At 44.1% G+C, this 23,695-nt stretch overlaps 1 protein-coding gene across 3 annotated transcripts in view; it reads left to right on the top strand.

Moving 5' to 3' along the window:
- The window catches only part of abtb2b (ankyrin repeat and BTB (POZ) domain containing 2b), a 304,666-nt gene that overhangs the window by 88,459 nt on the left and 192,512 nt on the right, over nt 1-23,695 (top strand). The gene's annotated exons all lie outside the window — the stretch shown is intronic.

Below are 23,695 nucleotides of genomic sequence, written 5' to 3'. Positions count from 1 at the left end.
GAGAGAGAGAGAGAGGGAGAGAGAGAGGAGGGAGAGAGAGGGGGAGAGACAGAGAGAGGGAGGGGGAACAGAGAGAGGGGGGGACAGAAAGAGAGAGAAAGAGGGAGAGAGAAGGGGGGAGGTGGACAAAGAGGCGGGGGGGACAGAGACAGAGCAGGGAACACTGAGCGGGGAACACTGAACGGGAAGCGGGGAACACTGGAGACATGGAGGGGGTGGGGGGGAGATGAGGGACGGGGGGAGAAGGAGACAGAGAGAGGGAGACAGAGAGATAGATAGAGAGGGGGAGAAAGAGAAAGACAGAGAGGGGAGAGAATCAAAGTGTCATTTACTTACGGCACAGAAGGAGGCCATTCTGTCCATCGAGCCCATGCTGGCTCTCCACAGAGCTATGCAGTCAGTCTCACTCCCTGGCTCAATCACCATTCCCCCGCAAGTCTATTTCTCTCAGGTGGCCATCCAATTTCCTCTTGAAGTTATTGATACTCCATTTCCACAATCTTTGTGGGCAGTGAGTTCCCGGTCATTACCACCCACCACATGAAAAAGTGCTTCCTCATATTCCCCCTGCATCTTTTGCACAAAACTTGCGATCTGTGTCCCCTAGTCCTAGAGGGGAAGGGGGAGGGAAGAGAGAACGAGACACACACACACACACACACAAACACAGAGCATGGGGCGAGGGGGGAGAGAGATCAAGGTTTCTCCTGAAAGATGGACATCTATCCAGAATACTCTGCATCACTACATCAACTTTGCGGGCAGAGACTAACTACTAATGCGAGCAAAAACAATGCCAAGTATGTCACTAAATTAGTTTTCAATATAGTGACGAGAAAGTAAGTCAATAAATTAGTCTTCTCATTTAAAGCTTCTTCACAAAAATGCACATTTGTTGTTGTTTTTATTAGTAAGATAAATTTTTAATGCCATTATCTTTTGAAATTTGCTCCCCGGCCCCCTAGGCCAAGTAAAAATCGCAATCTGGCCCTCTGCTCGAAAAGGTAGGACAACCGTGGTGTAAAAGATCACATGGCAATTTGTGAAGAAGAAGAGGAGAGTTCTCCTAGTCAACTCCTCATCTCTAGCCAACATTTGTCCCTCAAGCAATACCACTAAAATAGGTGATCTGATCATTTATTTCGCTGCTGTTCATGTGACCATAGGGTGTGTAAATTGGCTGCTGTTTCTTAGACTGCAACAGTGACTGCACTTCAAAAGTACTTCATTGACCATAAAGCGCTTTGGGACATCCTGAGGTCAGAAAAGATGCTATATAAATTCCTTTCTTTATTTTGTTCACTTGTCTGTTCATTGTTTTCAAGGATGTAGGTGAGGTGTGGGCTGGGGCGTAGGGATAGGCAAAGGGAACCTTTATGCTTTTATATTTGATCCAGGAGAGCATGTGACTGACACTGGTGGGGTGGGGTGTTTGAGAGATGAATGTTGACATGCAATAATGGGTAAGTTTGTTTTGAGTGCTGATTAAAAAGCCTGAAATCTGAAACAGGAACCCAAACTGCCCTAACCACCCACTTCCATTTTTAATGGAGGCAGGCCAAGGGCAGGGTATCAATCCACTGCAGAATGCAGATTGGTTATTTAAATATTTTATGAGGCTATGTACCTTCTTTTTAGCAGTCATTCTACTTCCCAGGCTTCGGATAACCCGGCAGGTGAAAGGAGGCGAGAAGGGCAGAGTGCATAGGTTAAGTGCCTTTACAGCATTGCTTGTGAGCCAGGAGGAGCAGGAGTGTTTCCTCCAGGCCCACCAAGCTTACCAGCAAACTCCTGCACTACCTCCCCACCCGTTGGGGCGATCTGTCTGTCCCCAAGATCGGACCCCCTCGACCACCATCTCCTCCCCCCCGACCTCCATCTCCTCCACTCTCAACCATCATCTCCTACCCCCGCGCCCCCCAAAAGCCATCTCTTCCCCCACCAACCACCATCTCCTGTCCATATTGTTAACATATGATGATGCTATGTGAAAGTGACAACTGCTCTTCTGTTCAAAACAGCATCCTGTCATCTGTCCCCCCCTATTCCGCCCCCGCCCCCACCTCCACCACCCCATTAAACCTACCTGCTCTCTGTCCAGTTTGGCTGAGCAGGTAGCCTACAGAAAAAAAATAGAAAGATGTCCTGCAGGTGAAAACTGCAAAACATTCAGGAAACCTGCTTTTCCTCCCCGCCTCCTCATCTCTGAGCTCATATCCAGCTCTGGGTGTCAAAAGAAGAAAAGGCAATCATTTAGGTTACCTCATCTTTCATGCTTTCTCTTACAACCAGGGTTGAAAAGGTGACCTTCGCCCAAGTCTCTAACAGAACCACTCTAGTATGCAGTTGAAGATTCATGAAAGTGGACCATGGTTGCTGTCCACCAATGTTGACTTTCCTCCACCCTAAGAAGAAATACCTGGTCTCTACACATTGCTGTCTCTGGGCAGCACAACTCAAATCAAATCACTGTATAGGGAGTGGCAAATTCTAAATTGCATAGCACCACTTCATGGCATGACATTGAAGTTTAATGCACTGTACCACCTGAATATGTCGCTGAGGATAACAAAAAAAATGCAGACGTAGTTGAAGAGCATTCTCTGCAATTGGAATGGATTTAACCACCCTCATTGAATTTGGAGAATTTAACCTGGTTACAGATATGAGCTGCAACAAAAGAAACATGAATTTATATGCCTTTACCATGCAAACATGTCCTGAGGAATTACTCAGATGCAGAAAAAGAAATTGGATGTTGAGCCAAAAAGGAAGCATAAGGAGGAATGACCAATAGTTTGATCAAAGAGATATATTTCAAAGAAAGTGTAAAAGGAGGAGAGGGAGGTGAAAAGATGAAGGGTTTTAGGGAGAGATTCCCAGAGCATGGGGCCTTTGCTGCTGAAGACACAGCCTCAAGTGCTAATGCAAGGGTAGATTTGCAATGCTGGATTCAGAAGAACAAAATGTTTGGGGGGGACACAGGTGTAGGAGGAAGATTTAGGGCTGAAGGACATTAGAGGCAGGGAGGATCAAGGTCACAGAAAGAATCAGACACAGAATGAGAGTTTTAAATTTGAGACATTAGGGGACTGGGAACCATTGTAGATTGGGGTTGAACAGGACTTCATGTGGGATATGATATATAGACAGCAGAGTTTTGGATGAGATGAAGTTTATGAAAGGTGGAGGATGAGAAATGGGCCAGGAATGCATTGAATTTTGAAGTGACAAAAATGGTTTCAATGGCAGATAGGCTGAGGTAGGGACAAATGTAGTACACATGGACTTGACATCTGGAAGTGGACTGACAATGTCTGCTGTATTTTGGGCTCAATTACATGTAAGGGAGAGCTTTCTCACAGGAAACAGAAGAGAAGCAATTTTTTTCAGAGGAATGAGTGAAATGAATAAATGTCCTCACTGTCCAAAAAATACATGAAAAGATTTAGTGATTTTGTTGAGTTTCATGGTTGAATAGATCCATTGTGAAGCACATTTGCAAGACATCTCTTGAATGCCATGTTTGTTTAAGGTTTTGGAAGTAAAATGATGATTTTCTATCATGGTAGCTAACTACATCCATTTTTAGAAGTCTCCTGGCTCCTGCTTTAATTGAGTCGTATGTCAATTTACAAGATTAGACAGTGGATTTTTTGTCAATTTACTTTAAGTCTTGAGCCCTTAGGAAGCAAAGCCAGGACTCCAAGTAATTCTGCAGATGTGCTTCTGAACTGCAGGCTTACTACAGGAGTTATAAGCACCTGTGGCTCAGGATGTTTGTTGAGCAACATCAGTTGGTATAACTGAGCAGGGCCCCCTATTTTTCCATTTTTTTTAAATCACAAAAATTGCAATAAGATTTCAATGGTTGAGGTTACACTACTGAAATTTTAAGTATATCAAAAATGTTACACTTAATTATTGAAGTATTGGCTACCATATGCATTGTTGTGCCAACACTACTATACCTATATCTATGCAAAATGAGTATCTGATTTCAGCTGAGCTCCAATATCAACCTTAAAGTTATACAACCATACCTTAAAACTGTTTCTACAAACTTTGTCTGCCAAATATATTTCATTTAAAAAAATCAGTGTATCTCTCTTTTTTCCAAGTCCCTCTTTGTCAGTCATGCAACTTCCAAGTATTTAGTCTTCCACATCAACTGTCAATCATCAATATTAATTTCCTTCAGACTTCCCTCATTCTTCTGTACACTTCTTCATATCACAAGCATAATCTTAGTGTTTAGAAAGTTGCTATTGAGTCCCTATTTATGCCCGTCACTACCACTCTCTTTGATCATCATGATAGTGATAATCAAGGATCCAGGGAGAATGGCAAAGCCATCCATATAATGCAGGTCCTTTACCATGTCTTTGCCTATACTTCATGCTTCCAGCCTTGTATGTCTATTTCCTTTTGCCCCATTTGTGGTGTGGGCCAGGAAAATATTGAAGGAAATAAATTACAAAAATGCTGAACTGATGGAGTCTCAATTTGATGAGAAGGTTATGTTGGCGGGGCATGCATAATCATATGACTGATGATTTCAGAACGTCACTGATTGGTTCCAGCTGGGAAAAGACCATGTCGAAGGCCAAAGCTGAGATGATGGGCCTAACATCTATGTGTTACGGGTAAATTTAAAACAGACAGTGACAACAGGCTCTTGGTATTGACAGAGAAGAGAGCATTACAGCAAGATTTTTCTCTATTCCCCTACCCCACAATAACCTTTCATAAAAAAGTATTAATTGAAGAAAAGAACATTTATGGGGCTATGGGAAAAGAGCAGGGATGTCAGACTAGGTTGAATGGTCTCCTATGATTCCATTGGGAAATTGGCATCAAGTTGTGTTGGGTGAATTACCCAAAATTAAGATTATTGGTTTTTTTTAAAATCCTTTCTTCAAAGGAAAGCAAGCTGTTTTTGAGCTAATGCAAGCTGCTTTCTGTAAAGAACAAATATTTGTTCTCCCCGACCTTTTACTAAAGGATGCCTTTATATCTTTTGCTCTGAGAGTTGCTCTGTAAATATTTTGCACTGGCTTTTACAAATGCAAATAAAAAATGACTTTGTAGTTTTCTTAAGGTTTAAAGTAGGAAAAGATTTAAGAAAAAGTGCACAAGAGGTGACAGGAAGCACCAGGTGGAGGGTGCACAAATGGGACATTTTCCTGAAATCTGAAGCAGACGTTTTGTGAAAAATGACCATCAAACAACCATCTATTAGTATGGAAGTAGGAGGGAAATGACCCTGTAGTTTGCATCCAATAAAGCACTGGTACAGAACATAAATTTATCAATCGGAACAGTTCTGGGTAAAATGTGTGTGTATTTAAAAATAGCCACATAACATGGGCCATTTAAAATTAGCCATTGTTAATCAGAGTCCTCACAAGTGGCCTCATCTGAGGGATTTGACAATGCTCATTGATTGATCTCATAATATGAATTAATAACACAATGCAGAATACCCTTAGGCCTGAGCTTTCAAGTGGTTCAGGAAGTGAGTGATCCTGGCTCTAGCAAACTGACCACACATATCTTTGTCTTTTAATTATCAGTAGAAAGATCCATATGTAACACAGCAGGAACAGAATATGTTAATGATAACATGTCCAATTCGTAATTTATCATAGTTTTATATCAGTCTTTGATGTTAACAGTGCACATGCAGATTGTTAATATTGTGTGATTTTTTTTAAAAAGCCTCTTCTGTTGCTCAGAACTGTGAATATCACCATAGTCAGCACAACTGTTTCAAAACAATCCATCCATTATATATCTGCTGATACTATGGTAAAGATGTGTTATAATTTACAACAAAAAATTGCCTTTTTTAATCTTCCTTCCTGTAAGCATCAACGTTACTAGGGTGCAGTTCCACAGATGCTAGGTGCCAATGCAGTATCTTACTGAAGTGGTGATTATTCATGAGAAAGCCTTGACATTGCACATTTTGCAGGCTATTCAACCATGGGATGATCACAGCCAACCCTCCCCTCATCTGCCCTACATTCACTTTCTGACAGGGGTTACCGGATAGCAGTCAGGAGTGGGAACCCCAACTGAGTTTGGGCAGTTTTAATCCAGCTCCTTACAGGCATGGGCCTTAAACGCAAAACTGCCTGTAATCTGGCACAAACTGGTATTCTCACTTAGAGGCCATAGGTTTGGCTGATGTGGAAAATGGCAAAAATGTCACACTGGTGCATAAGCCACTCGTTCTTCTGAAGTTGGAGCTGAGGCACGTGTTTAGGAACTTTACTCTGTATCTGGCTGAGTGTGATGCTGAGATGAGATGCCGGCAATCAGAGTTCCATAACCAGTAATAGCACTCTGATGAATATATAAAAAACATTCTTTAAAAAGGCTACAATGGGCTGAATTTTATAGAGCCCTCGACGTCAGGAATGGTGGCGGGGGGGGTGGGGGGGGAGGCATGAAGATCCCCCCCCTCCCCCCAACCTCGCGCTCGGCAACGGGACCTGCATTACAAATGCAGATGGGCACTTACCATTCATTAACATGCCGGCCGCTGCGATTTAGACAGCAGGTTGAGATATTCATTTTGGCGGCCGGCAATGCTGCGCTTTCGAATACCCATTTGGGGAAACACGGTGCGACATCTGTGGCGAGGGGAGAGGAGGTGATTTTTTCAGTGTGAGACAGGGGGAGTGGGGTCAATCCCTTTGGATTGGTTGGGGGGATGATGGGAAGGGGTTGAGGGTTAGAATTCATGAACTTTGGGGGGGAGGTCACATAGTCAATGTAAGTATTTTGGGGGGTGAATGGACAAGGCATTAAATATAAGACTTTGGGGGAGGGGGCTGGGAGAGGGGATGGAAAGAATTTTAAAATTATTTTCAATATGTTTTAATGGACTGTCACTTTAAAAATTCAACCTATAATTTCGGGCTCTAAGCCCTTGGAAAATGGCACCACACCTACCCAGTGGCGCCAGGCACCATTGCTGGGGACGTCTCGACCGTCCCCTGCACGTCATCAGCAGCAGGGGTGGAGGGGGGCTGGGGGCAGCTGCACTGGCCATGTTAATGAGCTGCCACATATAAGATAGCAGCGGCTCCACAGAATAAACTCCGTGTGTGGGGGCTGCCATCTATTATGGCTGCCGCCGCACTCGGCAGCAGCCGGATAAAATGCAGCCCAATATTCCTGTTTTTAAACTCAAGTACAAATGTAGTTTGAGCTAAGGAATAGCACAGTGGAAACATATTCTTTTCACCAATGCCAAAGATCCTTGTTTAAAACTTGATCTACAGTTGTACCTCAGCATGTCAGCTGGATTATCCTTCTCAATGAGAGAGTCACCCACTAAAGTCCCGCTCTCAGGCCATGCTCACTGTAGCAGTGCTAAAGGGATACCAAAATGAGGTAGCTGTTGGTGCGCCAATACTAAACACCTGGGAGGAACATCAACACAGAACTAGCCATTGAGCTTTCAGTTTTTATTTAAAACATGGGGAATGCTTATTCACCAAATGGAAATTAGAAAACCTTCTGGCCTAATTTCATTTTTTTTTAAGGATAATAAACATCGAGTATTTCCAGCTTGCTTTTCCAAGACAGCTTACAAGTTCCATTGCCATCAGGAACGATACCACCAATTGGAAGATCTACCCGCCTTACCTTCTAAATAAACAGTTTGGGCCTGAAGGATATCATCTAATAGTGTGATGTTTTCTGCCTTTTGTGATGGGTAGAGGTACCTGAAGGTTGGCTGAACAATCTCAGGTCTAAAATACAGTGACAAGAGATTAATAGTTAGATGACAGGCTACTCATGCTCCTGGCATGCATAAAGTTGTAAGTTTCTTGTAGAAATCCCCTTTTGCTATAAACTTGAAAACATGAGTAAAAAGATTTAAGGAAGAGTCCAAATTGTAACAGCATGTTTAACCTTTGAGCATCAGAGCAGTGGGGTGTCAGACAGGGTTATAGTTCCTGAAAATTCCTTCCTGCAGTACATTCTCCTTGACATGCGATTTAATTTGCACAACCCTGCTTTCAGTACCTTGTTTTCTACATTCTTGCCAATATTTCTCTGCATCAGAACAGACCTTTTTTTACATGGAACTTCAACTTTTACTTTTCTTTCATATTATTTTAAAGTAATATTTATGCTTTGCCTTTGTCTTCTTTTTAGATGTGTGCAGACATGCACACCATGTTCTCAGAGATGTTCACTATCTGACTTACTAGCACACTAATTCCTTTCTTTCTGTTATTTGGGATTGCCTTCTACCACCGAAAATTTATTTGTGTCAATCCAGTACTGCAGTGACCTGTGCCGCCAGGGTTTGATCTGTAAAATAGGCTTTCAAATTCAGCATTGATCCATTTTTCACAGAAACTGTTTGCAATACAGGTTGAGGAATGCACTTTGTCATTTATATCAGTTAAGTGGTTAGTTCACCACTTACAATTGTTTTGTGATTGTATTTTTTTGTTTTTGTTCCTACAATCAAAATGCCATTCAACAAAATTGCTTAACTCTAAAATGTTCCTGCCATTTCATGAATGGGTCAGAAGGTTAGAGAAAAATGAGCATTCTCACCCTTAATGTGAGGCTAATTGTGTACTGACAGGAAGAATGTTAGGTATCTGCTCAGGGCAATAAAATGAATGTTAAATCTAGGATTCACTGTCGAAAATGGAAGTAAATTAAGTGGTATGGTGAAATGGTATAAGCTAAAAATCCTTCCTGAAAGTTCTGTAACATAACTAGCATTTGGCTTTCAGTACAGGACTATTGTATTGTAGTGTTCTGTTCTGAATTCCATTTTTTATTCTCTATATAATATGTACAATCTTAAAAGGAAGTTAGCTGAAGGAGGACTACTATTACGCAATTGTGAAAGTGTACAAGGGCCCAGAGGGACTGACTTCTGGTTGTTAAATAACACTTGCTTATCCACCTATCTCTTTCACATCATTCTTTCATTAAGTGTGTCAAACAACTGTTTCTTTTAAATTGATTTAAGTTGATTCAATGGAATTATTGATCAATCTTGATCATTTTCCCCAGTTCTATTCCTATCGATTATGTTCCTTCCTTCCTTCACTCCTGAAGACATTTGGCTCAGTGGTAGTACTTTTGCCTCAGTCAGAAGGTCATGGATTTAAGCCCCACTCCAGCATTTGAGCAAATAACCTACCTGTGGCCTGGGTCCAGCGACGCGCCTCAGCCTCTGGTAAGTGCTCCTCCGCAGTGATTTATGATTTTTTTTTAGAGATACAGCACTGAAACAGGCCCTTCGGCCCACCAAGTCTGTGCCGACCATCAACCACCCATTTATACTAATCCTACACTAATTCCATATTCCTACCACATCCCCACCTGTCCCTATATTTCCCTACCACCTACCTATACTAGGGGCAATTTATAATGGCCAATTTACCTATCAACCTGCAAGTCTTTGGCATGTGGGAGGAAACCGGAGCACCCGGAGGAAACCCACGCAGACACAGGGAGAACTTGCAAACTCCACACAGACAGTACCCAGAATTGAACCCGGGTCGCTGGAGCTGTGAGGCTGCGGTGCTAACCACTGCGCCACTGTGCCGCCCCAGTGGTGCTGCAGCTGCCGGCCTCTGATAGGCTGGCAGCTCTCCAAGGGCAGGGCTTCCGACGATGGGGTCCTTGATCTTAATCTGTCCACTTAATTGCCAAATTGGCAGTAGATTCGGTAGGCCTTCCAGAGAAGAAGCGATGCGGGTTTTTCGGTCCTCCATCACCAGAATAAAATCCCAGCCATGTCAATGTCAGATTGGCTACCTGGATGAAGGAAATGGAGCCTAGGGGCTACAGGGTGGCCAAATATAATTACTCCTATTTGATCAAATGAAAGGTAAACAGCAACATATACTAGTTGGGCTGAATGGCCGGTCTCCGAATCATTATATAGATAGGTTTTCTCTTTCTTGATGGGGTACGGTTCCATATGCATGGTCGACCTCTCGTATCTTGCCAGTCTGGCAGGCCCCAATGAGGGGTTGAAGGGTGGGTGTTGAGGGCAGGGGGTGGGTGTTAAGGAGTGGTGGCCTTTGCCGCCGAGGACACTCCATGAACCACAGATTACCAACGGAGGAAGTCCCCCCTGCAAGCCCATAGGGAGGCTGCCTTGTTTCAGTGGGCAACCTCCTCCTATGGCAGAGGCCTCCCCGCTGCTGGTTTGGCCACTTACGGGCCTCAATTAGCCCCCGGGCGGGAAGGCCATCTTTGGCCTTTCCCGCACCCAACTTAATTGCGGTGCGACAAGAAGGCGACAGGCCCTCCGCACCCCCCTCCCCCTTTCGCCTTCCAGCACAATTCTTTGGGCCCCCCTACCACCTAGCCCATCTCCCAAGGCCCCATTGAATTTTGGAGAAGGGCATGGAGGCTGTGGTGCGGGGGTGGGGGGGAGGAAAACAAAATGGGAAGGGGTGCCGTTCCCGATGTTGCCCGGGCCCCTGCCATTTTGTCCAAGGCAGGCAAGGTTGAGGGCAGTTGTGCTGCCAGGACTGTAGAGTTGCAGCTCTGGAGGTGGGAGCTTGTCCCTTAAACAGACAGTGGACAGTTAATTGGCTGCCCGGCATTAAATAGCAATGGGGTTCTGATAGAGAACCGAGGCAGGTTCTCCTCCAGCCTTCTGGCCCACAGCCAGGACCCCTGTCGCTGGAATAAAATCTAGTCCTTGGAGTCATAATGGCACAGAAGGAGGCTGTTCAGCCCATCGAGTCCATGCCAGCTCTCTGTAGTACAATCCATTCAGTCCCATTCCCTGGCTCTATCCTCATAGCCCTGTAACTTTATTTCTCTCAAGTGCCCATCCAATTTCCTTTGAAATCATTTGTTGTCTCTGCCTCCACCGTCCATATAAGCAGCGGGTTCCAGGTCATTACCACTCACTGCTTAAAAAAGTTCTTCCTCACATCCCCCTGCATCTCTTGCCCAAAACCTTAAATGTCCCCAGTCCTTCTACCATCAGCTAATAGCAACAGCTTTTCTTTGTCTGCTCAATCCAAACCTGTCAGAATCTTGTACACCTCTATGAAATCCTCCCTCGCTTCTCCAACCTAATCTTGTAACCAAAATCCCTCATCCCTGGAACCATTCTGGTAAATCTCCTCTGCACCCTCTCAAGGACCCTCACATCTTTCCTAAAGTGCAGTGACCAGAACTAGATGCAATACTCTAGTTGTGGCCTAACCAGAGCTTAATTTCCCTGCTTTTGTACTCAATACCAGAAGCGCTGCACAAAGAACAGCCAGGCACTGCGCAAATGACTACTGGCAACACCTATGCAGTCATATTCAGCTGGCCTCAGACACCGGAAACATCATCAGAGGAATGTATGATGGCATTAAGAGAGCTTTTGGGCTAACCATCAAGAAGATCGCCCCCCTCAAATCTAAATCAGGGGACACAATCACTGACCAATGCAAGCAAATGGACCGCTGGGTTGAGCACTACCTAGAACTGTACTCCAGGGAGAATGCTGTCACTGAGACCGCCCTCAATGCAGCCCAGTCTCTGCCAGTCATGGATGAGCTGGACGTACAGCCAACAAAATCGGAACTCAGTGATGCCATTGATTCTCTAGCTAGCGGAAAAGCCCCTGGGAAGGACGGCATTACCCCTGAAATAATCAAGAGTGCTAAGCCTGCCATACTCTCAGCACTCTACGAACTGCTGTGCCAGTGCTGGGACGAGGGAGCAGTACCACAGGACATGCGCGATGCCAATATCATCACCCTCTATAAAAACAAAGGTGACAGCGGTGACTGCAACAACTACCGTGGAATCTCCCTGCTCAGCACAGTGGGGAAAGTCTTCGCTCGAGTCGCTTTAAAGAGGCTCCAGAAGCTGGCCGAGCGTGTCTACCCGGAGGCACAGTGTGGCTTTCGAGCAGAGAGATCGACCATTGACATGCTGTTCTCCCTTTGTCAGCTACAGGAGAAATGCCGCGAACAACAGATGCCCCTCTACGTTGCTTTCATTGATCTCACCAAAGCCTTTGACCTCGTCAGCAGACGTGGTCTCTTCAGACTACTAGAAGAGATCAGATGTCCACCAAAGCTACTAAGTATCATCACCTCATTCCATGACAATATGAAAGGCACAATTCAGCATAGCGGTGCCTCATCAGACCCCTTTCTTATCCTGAGTGGCGTGAAACAGGGCTGTGTTCTCGCACCTACACTGTTTGGGATTTTCTTCTCCCTGCTGCTCTCATACATGTTCAAGTCTTCAGAAGAAGGAATTTTCCTCCACACAAGATCAGGAGGCAGGTTGTTCAACCTTGCCCGCCTAAGAGCGAAGACCAAAGTACGGAAAGTCCTCATCAGGGAACTCCTCTTTGCTGACGATGCTGCATTAACATCTCACACTGAAGAGTGTCTGCAGAGTCTCATCGACAGGTTTGTGGCTGCCTGCAACGAATTTGGCCTAACCATCAGCCTCAAGAAAACGAACATCCTGGGACAGGACGTCAGAAATGCTCCATCCATCAATATCGGCAACCACGCTCTGGAAGTGGTTCAAGAGTTCACCTACCTAGGCTCAACTATTAGCAGTAACCTGTCTCTCGATGCAGAAATCAACAAGCGCATGGGAAACGCGTCCGCTGCTATGTCCAGACTGGCTAAGAGAGTGTGGGAAAATGGCGCACTGACACGGAACACAAAAGTCCGAGTGTATCAAGCCTGTGTCCTCAGTACCTTGCTCTACGGCAGCGAGGCCTGGACAACCAAGAGCGACGTCTCAATTCATTCCATCTTCGTTGCCTCCAGAGAATCCTTGGCATCAGGCGGCAGGACCACATCTCCAACACAGAAGTCCTCGAGGCGGCCAACATCCCCAGCTTATACACCCGACTGAGTCAGCGAGCTCGCCACTGGTATCAGACCTACCAGCCGTCCATGTCTCCGCTTTAAAGACATCTGCAAACGCGACATGAAGTGCTGTAACATTGATCACAAGTCGTGGGAGTCAGTTGCCAGCGATCGCCAGAGCTGGCGGGCAGCCATAAAGGCGGGGCTAAAGTGTGGTGAGTCGAAGAGACTTAGCAGTTGGCAGGAAAAAAGACAGAAGCGCAAGGGGAGAGCCAACTGTGTAACAGCCCCGACAAACAATTTTTTCTGCAGCACCTGTGGAAGAGTCTGTCACTCTAGTATTGGCCTTTATAGTCACTCCAGGCGCTGCTCCACAAACCACTGACCACCTCCAGGCACTTACCCATTGTCTCCCGAGACAAGGAGGCCAAAGAAGACCCCTATTAATGAAGCCCAATGCCCTGTATGCTTTGCTAACCATTCTCTCAATATGTTCTGCCACTTTCATATTTAACCATTTTGCATTCAGTTTCTGAATCCAAACTGTTAATATACATTAGAATCATTAGTCGTCTCAACATAAAATGTCTGGGTACCCAGTCAGCACCTCCCATCCTAACAAACCTCCACTGTAAAAGCACTATTGCTTTCAGTAAAGCTTTACGCTGAATTCCTAATACCTTTAGCTTAACTACTAATTCTCTTTGAAAAACCTTGTCAAATACTTTTTATACATCTGTTGTTGTAGAGACTGTGCTCGCCATTGGACATAAGGTTCGCTGTGTGGTTGTTAGACTGCGAAGAATTGTAAGTAAATTCTCACTAGATTGTTAGGGACTTGGAATCAAACCTTTTGTTAAATCATTAAGGAAAATGCTCACTTTCCATTAAACCTCAAATCGGAAAAAAAATTCATAAACTCTTAATTTTCACAGCCACTAACACTGTTCATCCTGTCAAACACCAGAATTTCTGATCTTGGGCAAACGATCAGGGTGGCAACTCAAAATGTACCGATAGTGGCGGTACCCAAGCAAATGAGTTTCCCGTCTCACCGACCCCATAGATTGTGGTGGGGTTATTGCTGAAGAGCCCCAGTGGGTGAAGTCCCAGTGGGAACGATAGCGCACAACCATAAAATATGAACAGCAGTTTCTTGGTTGTCTGTTGAGTCATTTCCTCTGGATACCTTGCAGCAAAAGAAGTCAATCTGAAGGTTTGATGTATGGCTGCAGGTTTGCATATGCTAGTGTTTCAAACAAACGATGGACGGGCAAAAGGAATTTGATAAAAGCAAAATACTGCGGATGCTGGAAATCTGAAACAAAAACAAGAAATGCTGGATTCACTCAGCAGGTCTGGCAGCATCTGTGGAAAGAGAAGCAGAGTTAACGTTTCGGGTCAGTGACCCTTCTTCGGAACTGACAAATATTAGAAAAGTCACAGATTATAAACAAGTGAGGTGGGGGTTGGGCAAGAGATAACAAAGGAGAAGGTGCAGATTGGACCAGGCCACATAGCTGACCAAAAGGTCACGGAGCAAAGGCAAACAATATGTTAATGGTGTGTTGAAAGACAAAGCATTAGTACAGATTAGGTGTGAATATACTGAATATTGAACATCAGCAAGTGCAAACCTGAAGAAAAACAACCTGAAAAAAACAGTGGGTGAGCAAACTGAACAAACTAAGATGAACTGAAATAAATACAAAAAAAGATTGTAAAAAATGTAAAAAGGAATGCCAAAAAAAAAAGGAAGAAAAAATAACTAAAAATGAAAGTAAAGTGGGGGGCTGTCATGCTCTGAAATTATTGAACTCAATGTTCAGACCGGCAGGCTGTAGTGTGCCTAATCGGTAGATGAGATGCTGTTCCTCGAGCTTGCGTTGATGTTCACTGGAACACTGCAGCAATCCCAGGACAGAGATGTGAGCATGAGAGCAGGGGGGAGTGTTGAAATGGCAAGCAACCGAAAGCTCAGGGTCCTGCTTGCGGACTGAGCGGAGATGTTCCGCAAAGCGGTCACCCAGTCTGCGCTTGGTCTCCCCAATGTAGAGGAGACCACACTGTGAGCAGCGAATACAGTATACTACATTGAAAGAAGTAAAAAAGGAATTTGACTTGGCTAACTTCTGACTGAATTGTAACAAAATGGTCAGTCACCTCCCCTCGAAACCAATAGCTCTCTTCAGTCAGCTCATGTATTGTTTTTCTCCCCTGACGCCAAAACAAAAGAACTCTATGTCTCGATCACAGCTCACTGAAGTCAGTTTTTAAAACCCATTATGCTCTCTATTCCAACGTCATATTAACAATAAATATGGAATAGCTTTTTTTCCTGTCTGAGGCAAAATGGAGCATTAATTCCATCACAAAGAAATTAAATGAGATTAGATCACTCGCCTTATTACCTCTTCTTTTTTGTTACCTATATTGTTAGTGATTCCTCACCACTTTTCGAAAACTGAACATTGGTGCAACAAACAAACTTAATGATAAGATGGCCGACCAGCAGAGCATGCTGGCAGACTGTCTGATGGTGTCAGATGAGGGCCGGCCAACATTATTGCGCTGTTGGCAGGCTGAAGACACTAAATGGTCAGCGAGGTGGATTTTTACAGTGAGGGTGGCAGAGCGTCTGGCATGGCAGCAGCCCACATTGTTTTTTTGGAACCCAGAGGAGCGCTCTTCATTCTCCTGGGACTACAAAAATTATCTTAAATGTATGGTTTCCTATCCGCCCTGGTTGGACACAGAAAGTATCAGCACAAATGTTGTACAGAAGGACATGCAATTTTTTTTCCGGCATTTAGTTGCATCATTTACTTCAGATAAAAATGTGACGCGCAGCACAGCTTTTGAGAATGTAATGTGTTCCATATGTGTTTTTAGCCTAGTCTGTGTCATGCTTAAGTACAGTGTCAGCATCAATAGACTTCAGTTTCTACTAGATCAGTAATGTGCCCAATTTCAAAGGCCCACAGGATATTAGTTTTGAGAAACTAAATGATGCACACTGAAGTACCAAAACATACCTCCGATGTTGCTCGATACCATGGGAAACCTGCAAAGAAAAGTATTTTCCCTGTTGTTAGCTTTCAATGCAACCTCCTAATGAAAACACCATCCTCTGTTAATGTGACTGATGCAAAGATTGATGATTGTTGTTTGAGAGTCACATGGTTAGCTCGTCTTTGCTGCTAATCATTCGGGGCTTACAATTGCTCGGAAAGCGTTTGATTGATGAGAAGTTAGGCAAAAAGATCATTGAAAGATATTGTGCTCGGTCCAAAGAGTTAATTTTCTGAGAGCTGGGAGAACATTTAAGTGAAGCAGTGAGATAAATATCAAATCTATGAGACTTACGGAAAATATGTGAGAGTTGATATTAATGATTTTTATTCATTCACGGGATATGGGCATTGCTGGCAAGACCAGCATTTATTGCCCTTGGTGGTGAGCCGCCTTCTTGAACTGCTGAAGTCCATGTGGTGAAGATACACCCACAATACTGTTAGGGAGGGAGTTCCAGGATTTTGACCCCATGATGATGAAAGAACATGATATATTTCTAAGTCAGGACAGTATGTGGCTAGGAGGGGAACTTGGAGGTATTTGGAGAACAGCAGGGCTTTTCCTGTGTCCTGGCCAACACTCTTCCCTCAATCAATAACAACAATACAAAAACTATTTAACTAGTCAATTATCTCACTACTGTTTCGAATGTTCAGAACAGCTGTCATGTTTGTCTACGTAACAAGTGTCTGCATTTCAAAAGTAATGAAGCACTTCAAGATGTTTAACAAATGTGATGAGATGCTAAATAAATGCAAATAATATATTATTCATTTAGAGATGACAGTATGTTTCCAATACGAAATCACTTTTGTGTTAAACATGATATAGTCAGTGTTTATTTTACTTGTTTGAATTCACATGCAAAATGATCAAATCAATTGTTTAAATCTGGAGTTTACAGAATTCTGATCCAAACTCCAATTTGTTTACTGTAAACTGGGACTCTGCCTTATAGGAGAACAAGGTAGGCTGCTTATGAGCTCGTGCAGTTGAACAGTGTATTCCCAACTAGAAAGTAACAAGTGTGATTCTCATCAAGCTGTTCACATCTACTGGAAGAGTTTTTATTTGATCAGTTGTCAATTGGACGAGGTGGAGTACTGTAATGTTTCAGCTTTAATGAAGGTAAACTTCAGTTATGAAGACAAGTTGGAGAGGTTAGGATGGTTTTCCTCGAAGAGAAGACTGAGAGGTGATATGTTAGAGGTATTCAAAATCATGAGGGGTCTGGACAGAGTAAATAGAGAGTAACGGTTCCCACTCGTGAAAGGATCAAGAACAGGAGGGCACAGATTTAAGGTATTTGGTAAGAGAAGCAAAAATGACACGAGGAGAAACCTTTTCATGCAGCGAGTGGTTAAGGTCTGGAATGCGCTGCCTAAGAGTGTGGTGGAGACAGGTTCAATAGAAGCATTCAAAAGGGAATTAGACAGTTATATGAAAAGGAAGAATGTGCAGGGTTACGGGGAGAAGGTGGGAGGGGGAATGGAACTGAGTGAATTGCTCTTTTGGAGAGCTGGTGCGGACATGATGGACCGAATGGCCTCCTTCTGTGCTGTAACAATTCTGTTATTCTGTGAAAAATGGCACTAGGTGATATCCTCCACTCAAACGGCAACTCCTGTTGTTTAGTTGTAGAGCAGCAGAGATTTCACCCACGCAGATGTGTTGCCGCTATTTATTGAAGAGCAGGGATGACTCAATATGGTTGTCGGAGAAAATGAAGCAAAAATATCAGGAAAAATATTGTGTAAATTTGGTCTGAATTCACTGTGCAGTTATAAGATCAGGTTGTGACAGCAGAATGATAGATCTCAAAAGAAGCATTGGCATCAGAGATAACTGAGCAGTTTTCAGCCAGGCTGAAATTCTTTAATAGCCTACCAGGAAGAGTATTTGATGTTGCCTGTGGGGTTGAGTATGCTGCAGCTGAGATTCAGTGATAGGGTATAATGTTTCCACATTCCTGCCTCAGCTATCTGCCAAGAAGAAAGCAATTCCAAATCAAGAGTCCAGCCACTTTGGGATCAGCTGAACATTTTTGCTAACTACCGAATATATATTTGAAACAGCTGATTGATTGCCACCTATATTTTTCAAGTAAATATCAAGATAGGGGAGGCGGTGGTGTAGTGGTAATGTTACCAGACTAGTAACCAGAGTCCCAGGCTAATGCTGTGAAGACATGGGTTTGAATCTCACCACAGCAGATAGTGGAATTTGAATTCAATTAATAAATCTGGAATTAAAAGCGAGTCTATTGGTGACCGTGAAATCATTGTTGATTGTTGTAAAAACCCATCTGGTTCATCAATGTCCTTTCGGGAAAGAAATCTGCCATCCTTAACTGGTCTGGCTACATGTGACTCCAGACCAACAGCAATGTGGTTGACTCTTAAATGCCCTCTGAAGTGGCCTAGCAAGCCACTCAGTTGTATCAAACCACTACAAAGTCTAATAAAAGGAATGAAGTTGGACGGACCAGCCGGCATTGACCTAGGCACTGGAAACGACAACAGCAAACCCAGCCCTGGCGACCCTGCAAAGTCTTCCTTACTAACATCTGGGGACCTGTGCCAAAAGTGGGAGAGCTGTCCCGCAGACTAGTTAAGCAACAGCCTGACATTGTCATAATCACAAAACCATACCTTGCAGACAATGTCCCAGACACCACTGTCACCAGTTCTGATGAAAGGTCACTGACCTGAAACGTTAACTCTGCTTCTCTCTTCATAGATGCTGCCAGACCTGCTGAGTATTTCCGGAACTTTCTGTTTTTATACCACCATCACCATCCCTGGGTATGTCCTATCCCATCGGCAGGACAGACCCACCACAGGTGGTGGCACAGTGGTATACAGTCAGGAGGGAGTTGCCTTGGGAGTCCTCAATATTGACTCCAGACCCCATGAAGTCTCATGGTAAAGGTCAAACATGGGCAAGGAAACCTCCTATTGATTGCCACCTACCACGCCACCCGCCCCCCCCCACCGCCCGCGGCTGATGAATCAGTGTTTCTCCACGTTGAACACCAATTGTAAGAAGCACTGAGGGTAGCAAGGGCACAGAATGTACTCTTGATGAGGGATTTCAGTGTCCATTACCAAGAATGGCTTGGTAGCACCACTACTGACCGAGCTGGCCGAGCCTAAAGGATATAGCTGCTTAACAGTGTCTGCAGCAGGTGGTGAGGGAACCAACAAGAGCGAAAAACCTACTTGACCTCATCCTTGCCATTCCACCTGTCCATGATAGTATTGGTAGGAGTGATCACCGCACAGTTCTTGTGGAGATAAAGTCCCGTCTTCACATTGAGTTGACTCAACATTGTGTTGTGTGGCACTGCCACCGTGCTGAACGGGATAGATTTCAAACAGATCTAGCAACTCAAAATATTGGGCATCCATGAGGTGCTGTGGGCCATCAACAGCAGCAGAATTGTATTCAACCACAATCTGTAATCTCATTGCTCAGCGTATCCCCCACTCTACCATTACCATCAAGCCGGGGGACCAACCCTGGTTCAATGAAGAGTGTCGGAGAGCGTGCCAGGAGCAGCACTAGGCATACCTCAAAATGAGGTTGTCAGCCTAGTGAAGCTACAACACAGGACTACTTGCGTGCCAAACAGTGGAAGCAGCATGCGATAGACAGAGCTAAACGATCCCACAGCCAACGGATCAGATCTAAGCTCTGCAGTCCTGCCATATCCAGTCGTGAATGGTGGTGGACAACTAAACAACAGACAGAAGGAGGAGGCTCCAAAAATATCCCTGTCCTCAACGATGGGGTAGCCCAGCACATCAGTGCAAAAGACAAGGCTGAAGCATTTGCATCCATCTTCAGCCAGAAGTGCCGAGTGGATGATCCATTTCAGCCTCCACCTGAAGTCCCCAGCATCACAGATGCCAGTCTTCAGCCAATCCGATTCACTCCAAGTGATATTAAGAAACGGCTGAAGGCACTGCATACTGCAAAGGCTATGGGCCCTGACAACATTCCAACAATAGTATTGAAGACTTGTGCTCAGAACTAGCCATGCCCCTAGCCAAGATGTTCCAGTACAGCTACAACACTAGCATCTATCTGGCAATATGGAAATTGACCAGGTATGTTCTGTGCACAAAAAGCAGGACAAATCCAGCCCAACCAATTACTGTCCTATCAGTCTACTCCCGATCATCAGCAAAGTGATGGAAGGTGTCGTCGACAGTGCTATCAAGTGGCACTTGCTCAGCAATAACCTGCTCACTGACACTCAGTTTGGGTTCCACCAGGGCCATTCTGCTCCTGACTTCATTACAGCCTTGGTTCAAACATGGACAAAAGAGTTGAACTCCAGAGGTGAGGTGAGATTTGACTGCCCTTGACATCAAGGCAGCATTTGACTGAGTATGGCTTCAAGGAGCCCTAGCAACCTGGAGTCAATGGTAATCAGGGGGAAAAATCTCCGCTGGTTGGAGTCACACCTAGCACAAAGGAAGATGGATGTGATTATTGGAGGTCAATCATTTCAGTCCCAGGACATCACTGCCGGAGTTCCTCAGGTAGTGTCCTTGGCCCAGCCATCTTCAGCTGCTTTATCAATGACCTTCCTCCATCATGATGCCAGAAGTGGGGATGTTCGCTGATGACTGCACAATGTTCAGCACCATTTGTGACACCTCAAATACTGAAGCAGCCCATGTCCATTTGCAGCAAGACCTGGACAATACCCAGGCTTGGGCTGATAAGTGGCAAGTAACATCCGTGCCACACAAGTGCCAGGCAATGACCATCTCAAAGAAGAGAGAATCTAACCATCTCCCCTTGATATTCAATGGCATAACCATCACTGTATCCCCCACTGTCAACATCCTGGGGGGTCACCATTGACCAGAAACTAAACTGGAGCAGCCATATAAATGCTGTGGCTACAAGAGCAGATCAGAGGCTGGGAATTCTGCAGCGAGTAACTCACCTGCTGTCTCCCCAATATCTGTCCACCATCTACAAGGCAGAAGTCAGGAGTGCGATGGAATAGTCTCCACTTGCCTGGATGGGTGCAGCTCCAGCAACACTCAAGAAGCTTGACACCATCCAGGCCAAAGCAGCCGGCTTGATTGGCACCCCATCCACAACTTCAACATTCACTCCCTCCACCACCAACGCACAGTGGCAGCAGTGTGTACTATATACAAGATGCACTGCAACAACTCACCAAGGCTCCTTCGACAGCACCTTCCAAACCCGCAACCTCTACCACCTAGAAGGACAAGGGCAACAAATGCATTGGAACACCACCACCTGCAAGTTCCCCTTCAAGTCACAGACCATCCTGACTTGGAACTATATCACCGTTCCTTCACTGTCGCTGGGTCAAAATCCTGGAACTCCCTAACAGCACTTTTGGTGTACCTACACCCCAAGAACTGCTGTGGTTCAAGAAGGCAGCTCACCACCACCTTCTCAAGGGCAATTAGGGATGGGCAATAAATGCTGGCCTAGCCAGCGACCCCCACATCTCATGAACGAGTAAAAAAATTATTCAGGCCCCTTGTAGTCTTTCAACAATATTGATATAGAAATTCACTTGCCAAACACTTCATTAATGGAAAATGTCTAACACATGTATTTTGAAAGCCACAAAGGACATTTTGTCTTCAGAAGTTTCCTCGAGTTTGTGCTTGGATGTTGTTCTAAAAATAGATAAAATGTTGCCATGCATTCACAGCAAATCCACATTCCTGCCTCAGCTAAATGCCTACAAGTTGGCAATTCCAAATCAGGAGTCCCAGCACTTTTGGGTGAGTTGTCCCAGTGCAAAACTGACTGCTGAAATGAGTGTTTTCTGCCCTAATTTGTCCCAAAAGGACTGGAGGGAAGTTGGATTCCATCGTGAAAGACAGACAATTTTTTTTGTAACCACTTCAAAGAAATCAGCATAGCTACACAGGAAATAATATAGCCTTCTAATTACCATACGCATAATCTTCTAGATATTATACGCTCAGGAACCTGCTGCAGAAACACACTGCTTTGGGTTTTAAAATTATATCAGGAAGGTAAAATCCTAGCTCAAAAACCAAACTGGGCACAGTTGACTTGATTAGTAATGCTGAACCAAAAATGACCAATGTATCTTAGTTTGACCAGATCAGATTTCTGATGGGTACAGTAACACTGTCCATTTTGGTGACAGCAGATTGAGTAGCGATTTCTGGCCAGTTGTATATTCTGTGCTGTTCCCAGCTATAGTTTTATGGGAAACATGGCCTGTGGAAGACCTGTTTCTCTGACGATCATGGATAGTTCAAATAGAAATTAACTAATATTTGCAGCAATTATCATCATTTTGAACTTCTAATATAGTTATAGAACTTGGAACTGATCATTATTGAATACACTTTGATTTCATTATGCAATCTGATGTTTTTCTGCAGGGGAAAATGTTGCAGAAATTCCTTTCTTCCCTTGACGATAGTCAATTGTGTTTGCTTTAAAGATCAGATAATAACAGCCTAAATGTACTGTTTGCAATATTAGTTATTGAACGCTTAACATATTTATATTTAAAGGAGGGGTTAACATATTTATTTTAGCAGGTTACAACCTTAACTAAAATGGTAAACAGACGAAAGTGGAAAAAAAGAGAAAGACTTGCATGAATATAGCGCCTTTCACAGCCACAGGATGTCCCAAAATGCTTCACAGCCAATTAAGTACTTTTGAAGTGTAGTCACTGCTGTAATGTAGGAAAAGTTCTGACAATGGATCATTGACCTTAGACGTTGGCCCTATGTTTCTACCTTCACAGAGCAGCCTGACCTGCTGAATGATTGCAGAATTGTCTGTTTCTGCTTTAAATAAGCAGGATATACTGGGGACACCAAACGTAGATTGGGTGACTGCTTTGCGGAACACCTCCGCTGAGTCCGAAAGCATGACCCCGAGCTTCCGATTACTTGCCATTTCAACACACCACCCTGCTCTCATGCCCACATTTCTGTCCTTGGCCTGCTATAGTGTTCCAGTGAACATCAACGCAAACTCGAGGAGCAGCACCTCATCTTTTGATTAGGTACTAAACAGCCTTGCGGACTCAACATTGAGTTCAATAATTTCAGAGCATGACTGGCCTTTTTTTTAACTTATTTTTATTTTTTATTTCTTTTTTAAATTATTTTATTTTATTTTTTAACCATGTGCCTGCTTTTCATGTTGTGCTTTTGGACAGGGCTGCTCATTATTCTGCCATTAACACTCCCTCTGGACTAATACTTTGTCTTTCACCACAACCATTAACATGCTCTTTGCCTTTGTCCCATGACATCTTTGTTATTTAATCTCTCCTGCCCTCTGCCCTATCACACACCTTCCCTTTTGTTCTTTCCCCCCCACCACTTCACTTGCTTAAAACCTAATACTTTTCTTACCTTTGCCAGTTCGGGTGAAAGGTCACAAACCTCTCCACATATGCTGCCTGAGTATTTCCAGCACTTTCTGTTTATATTTCAGATTTCCAGCATCTGCAGTATTTTGGTCTTATTATACTGGGAGTTAGCTATTTGGAAATTTGGAATATGGTAGATGTGCAATTAAAATTTAAGGTAGCACACACTAGAACTAGAGATATGAAAACCATGTATCTTAAGAGCATAAAGTAAACTATATCTGAAGAACTTCCTTCAGAAATCACACAATTTGTCCAGTCATAGATTCTATTCAAACTATTTTACTCCTGAGAGAGGCAATAAACCATCGGTTAAAACCCCCAAGAAACACAGTGG

Source organism: Heterodontus francisci, chromosome 14, assembly GCF_036365525.1.
Source record: "Heterodontus francisci isolate sHetFra1 chromosome 14, sHetFra1.hap1, whole genome shotgun sequence".
Taxonomy (NCBI): domain Eukaryota; kingdom Metazoa; phylum Chordata; class Chondrichthyes; order Heterodontiformes; family Heterodontidae; genus Heterodontus; species Heterodontus francisci.
This window is presented reverse-complemented; position numbering and strand designations above follow the sequence as displayed.